Raw genomic sequence first — 6,016 nt, forward strand, 5'->3', positions numbered from 1 at the left:
TGTCCCCTGATCATTGAGGTCGCGGGTTCGAATCCGGCTGTTGCTAACTTGCCAATCAAGAAAATTAGATTAAACCTAAGTCTCATTTGACCTAGCATTTAAATATCAAGCATCATTGAAATAAATCCTAATCAAGAAACAACAATATAGTGATCAGTATAAAATAGCGACTCATCAGCATAAATTGTGAAAAGTCCCAAGAAAAATGTATCTATTTGTTTCTTTGCTGGAGATTTAACAATTTCAATATAATAAGCGTCGTGTATGATAATGTCTCCTTGTAACAGGCCAGTCCAATGTCCACATATTTACATTGTGATGCCTGACTGAAATGATATGTCGGGCCAGTAACTAACCTGAAACTATCCTTTTGTGCTTTGATTTATGCCATCATTCTCGCTATATATCAGGGTCACTCCGTTAAGATTTGACTGTCACCTTATGTGAGGAAATCCCGTTTACGTTTCGACCAATCAAGTGCCATTGCGAATCAATGTTACGACCAATAAGAGTGCATGTCTATCTAAAGTGTTCACAGTAAACTGGTATGCGCCAAAAATTAAACATGCAAAAAAAAAAACAATTCGTGATTCGAATTGAAGTTTGAACACAAAGTTGTACCTATATGTATTTATATCGTAGACGTAGGGATATTGGCAATCTGCTTACTAATGTAACCGTTGACATGGACAAACCTGAGGCGTGACACGTCGTCACCTGTGTATCTATGTATTACAGAAAACTTAACAGAAGTAAAACAACTGGAGTCGTAGTCCGAACATGAAGTCCCATCTATCTATAAAGAACTTCCCAACATGGAGTCACATCAATCTATAAAGAACTTCCCAACATGGAGTCACATCTATCTATAAAAAAAAGTCCGAACTTGGAGCCACACCTATTTATATATATTAAAAAGTCCGAACATGGAGTCACATCTATCTATAGAGAAGTCCGAACATGGAGTCACGCCTATCGATAAAGAAGTCCGAACATGGAGTCACATCTATCTAGAAAGAAGCCTGGACATGGAGTCACATCTATCTAAAAAGAAGTCTGAAGATGGAGTCAAACCTATCGATAAAGTAGTCCGAGACTGATTTGCCAAGGACGGTTGGAGCCATCCTTGGTCGAACAAATTGTTCCAAACCAAACAAATTTACATCGTCAACTCTGTATCTATACACAAATGCATCTGCGACAAATTATAACTGCACATGCGAAACAATTGGTGTTGTAACACAAAATCATACCCGTTTAGGGAAATTGGCAGTCTGATTACCAAGGCAACCGCGAAAGCGAACATTGCAAGGTGCGAGCCATGGTTACTTCTGTATGTCTGCATGTATGGATCCATGAAAACTTAAAATTGCATTCACATACAAAACAGTTGGAACTTTGAACTGGGCGCGAAATCATACCTCTTTATCAGGTCCACCATAAAGCAAGTGGGGAAATAATGACAAATTTTACACGAAAGACGTCGTCACCTCTGTATTATGCGACATTTCTCATAAGCAATCAGCGAAACAGCCATGACATGTGTGCTTTGTAAACAGCATAACGAACAACCCACCCGGTCGATCATGTCGACTGACGGGATCTCTTTACCTAGTATACACCTTCGTCTTGTTGCCTTTGTGAGCTAATAAATATTTATCACATGTGACGCATAAAATACAGTTTGGATTTATCTTCAATTTCTCTACAACTATCAGTGACCGTCATGAAAACGATTTTGTTAAGATTTCATTATGTGTTGTAGTAGGGGAACATAGAATTCACATAACAATGCCCTGATCTTTGCGATCAGTGTTTGATGGAAGCCAATGTACATGCAGACTGCACAAATCTGTTCACGGCACGAACCTACGGTCGCCATGGCTCGGAATTCCGGTCGCACTTGATGGTTAGAGCTCGGCATCGATAGATTTCTCACAAGCTTCCTGACTTCTGAGAAATTCCAGCCTTCAGAATAAACATGCTGAGGATATGAACCAGGCGCTTTTCACTTAAAAATGACTGCTGAATACCCACCTCCCATTATTATCATATACCATCTTACATTTGGCAGCAAGAATACGGAAGAACTCACCTGTAGGGCACACATGAATGCAAAACTTCAACTCAGTGCATTAAGTACTGAAGTCGTTAATTTCGTAATTTACGGTAATTAATATGCACACAGGGCATCAGCTTTTGGACCCCCCCCCCCCCTCCCTTCCCCCGGGGCATTGTGCTTTAGGCATGTAAATGTAAAACTTCAGCTCAGTACGTATAGTACTTTTTCAGATGCCACCCTAACGTTTACTTCAACATTGATTCTAATACACAGTATACCAAGTGGTGATTTTTACAATATTAGTTAGTTAATATACACACACCGAATCAACGACGAAACATCCCCCTCATGTTACTTTGCTCTACATATGTGCAAAGCCTGAGATCAATACAAGCAGGACTTTTTACGATACCACCCCTAACATCTGTTTAAGATGACCCCCGGGGTAGGACATACTAATGCGTAGAATGTAATTTCATTGGTTTCACTGATACTCCCCATTGCGCCAAAACACACTAAGCAAAAACATATTACACCCTCTAAGATTAACTGCTTGCTAACAAAATTGGTTTCGTTTTCATTTACAATTAAATTTATCCTTTGGTGTGAATTAAGTTCGACCGGAAAAGAATCTAGCTTCTCTTAATTCACCTGTTATATGTCGACTGGGCTAATCACGTATTTATTTCTTTATTTATTTTCTTGGAGATATTTCTATAACGATTTTTCACTTTTAAGGGTGGAACTAAGACCAGATTGCCTGGGCTAAACTACCGACCTTTTGCAAGTTACTGAGTTTCTTTCCTACATGGGACGTACAGATATGCACACCATAATGGTTTGACAGGCGGTCCGCAACGAACGATGGGTTGCGTAAACGGCCACACACCATACTCCTTCCAGCGCTCTACCTTTCTCTTTACATCACTGCCCCAATAGCAAATTTTGTACAAAAAATCTTGAGCAACGCATTCTCTCTATTTTGTATGTATAACATGATTCCAACCAACACCTAAAACAATCTTACTGATGAATGCTGATGAAATAATTCCGCGGGAGGACATCAGTGATGAGGCTTAGCCTAAACAAGCCTACGCGGGTCTCACAGGCTGAAAAGGTCAAGCTTGTCTGTTGGTGGCAGTGATGTAAAGCGGAAGGCAGAGAGCCACGCGTTCGCTGTAAGGAGTATGGCCTCACGCATGCATCGTTGCCAGCTTATTGTCGAGCAGGTTCCACAAACAGCGCGTGCGCGGAAATCTTTAAGGATTCCCTGCTCACTGCACTGATGAATTTGTACCTCATTGGCCTGTCATACAACAACCAGCAGAGAGCCTGTAGCCTTTTCAAATGTCCCATCCACAGTATCAGGGAGAAATCTGCCAGCTTTCAACAAAATGGTCACAAAATGTTTTTCCCTTTCTCTGACATGACACAGTATATGAAGGCCTTTAGTCACATTAGCGGACTGCATACCATATGGAGGTCATGGGGCCTGCTCAGTTTTGGACTGAACTGTGTTAGTGTCGAGACACTTTCTACCAGGTGGTACTTTTCCTCGTCAAGGGTATAACCAATTAAAAAAATGTAAACTATTAATGACACCAAGGTCATGTCAAAAATTATGTAAAAAAAAAAACCACCAAAAAAAAAATCAATAAATACAACGCTTATAATTCTCACTTTTGAATAACCGCTTTTAATTGTCATAATCTGTCACAAATATCAGATTTACCATATTATTTAAAGTAAGAAAAGCTATACAGTATTTCCATGCGACAAGAGTTCAAATTTCATAGTGCAATGTCTGTACAACCAATATATCTACACAGATATTGCAAACGTCTATGCAACAGATATACCTACAAATATTGCAACATCTATGCTACCAATATATCGATACAGCTATTGGGCATTTGCAACGAAGCAACTAATGGCTTCCTGGCTGACTAAGAACACAAAGTGTATGCCATGAACATATCTCTCTTCAAAACTAGAGGCTTGAACAGACGCCAAACAACTAATTTTGATGTTTGTATTAATTTTTTTTTAAATTTATTTTTCAACATTTGTTTCGCATGGCAGATGCCCCTGAGGTCTTCCATTCATATGGTCACCTTATGTCTTTACTATTTACAGTTTCAGATATATATCTGCACAAATATATATATATACAAACAGTGACAGGTGTAACCAATAAAATAACGAAGGAAAGAAACCATTTAACAAACATAGCAAAATGATACCATACATACATAGATACAGATACAAAATACACTTGCCTCAGATGTTCATTATTGGACAATTTGGGTTTCACGGTTGTCACTCAATATTAAAGGAGTGCAGTACACTTGCCTCAGATGTTCATTATTGGACAATTTGGGTTTTAAAGATGTCACTCAATATTAAAGGAGTGCAGTACACTTGCCTCAGATGTTCATTACTGGACAATTTGGGTTTCACGGTTGTAACTCAATATTAAAGGAGTGCAGTACACTTGCCTCAGATGTTCATTATTGGACAATTTGGGTTTTACAGATGTCACTCAATATTAAAGGAGTGCAGTACACTTGCCTCAGATGTTCATTATTGGACAATTTGGGTTTTACAGATGTCACTCAATATTAAAGGAGTGCAGTACACTTGCCTCAGATGTTCATTATTGGACAATTTGGGTTTTAAAGATGTCACTCAATATTAAAGGAGTGCAGTACACTTGCCTCAGATGTTCATTATTGGACAATTTGGGTTTCACGGTTGTCACTCAATATTAAAGGAGTGCAGTACACTTGCCTCAGATGTTCATTATTGGACAATTTGGGTTTTACAGATGTCACTCAATATTAAAGGAGTGCAGTACACTTGCCTCAGATGTTCATTATTGGACAATTTGGGTTTTACAGATGTCACTCAGTAATATATGCCCTCCACCTGAAGCTCATATATATATATGTGGCTTATTCCTGTCATGCCTATCGATTTTTTTTCTGCCATGGTCATTCGACCGCGGATATATGTTAATCTGATTTTAGTGGCACCACAAGGCTGGCGCGATTGTGAAAATGCCTATAATTTATACTCAATATAACAGACTTACAGCACAGAAAGTTAAACCAGAGAAATCTGACTGTTGGCAAACAGCTACACACAACTGGTGAAATGCTGTTGTGCGTATTAACTCTTGCTAATTTACCTCGGTTGGGGTCTTATGCCAACTGTCCGTGTTATACTGAAATAGCACAAAACTACACGAACCCTAGCACCTGGCTGATGCAGAATTAGATAAAGAAAACAAAATCATAAAGATGTTAGCTGCAACAAACTATGTGCACATACACGGCATTTAGAGAAAGCCCAGGATACAATGCAGTAGCCTGAGAGGCCATTTGTGTATATGTAAATAACAAACTTTCTTTCTACTCCAATAAAGAACATTGAGACTGGAACAACTAGACACTGATGTCTATACCCAGGATGTTATGTTGACAGTGTCATAAAAGCATGCAGCAATGAGTTCAAAACTATTTATTGCTGAAAGGCTTAAACAAACTTGACAAGAACAGACATGACCCTCAATCACAGCACAGATAACAACTAGTGATTTTATTGACTAAATGCATTCACAGTCAAAGCTCATTTCATATGACTTGCAAGAATTTGCAAATGAGTGGGAGAAAAATATAATATGTACCTCTGGCACATGGATATAGGACATATTTTCAGCTTGTACTGTACTTTGATCATTTCCTGTCATACGCTGAATGATTATTGCAGGAATTCTTGAACATTTTCATGTAATTTTACTGAACATCATATTCCTTAAGTCATTCTGAGATTAACCCATGATGCAAAATATGTTTAAATACGGAAAAAAAAAAAAAAAAAAAAATGAACAAAGATTTACATCATTAAAGCCAGAAAACAGATGAACTTCTGTATGCAACAGCCCACATCTCC

This window comes from Liolophura sinensis, chromosome 3, assembly GCF_032854445.1.
Source record: "Liolophura sinensis isolate JHLJ2023 chromosome 3, CUHK_Ljap_v2, whole genome shotgun sequence".
NCBI lineage: Eukaryota > Metazoa > Mollusca > Polyplacophora > Chitonida > Chitonidae > Liolophura > Liolophura sinensis.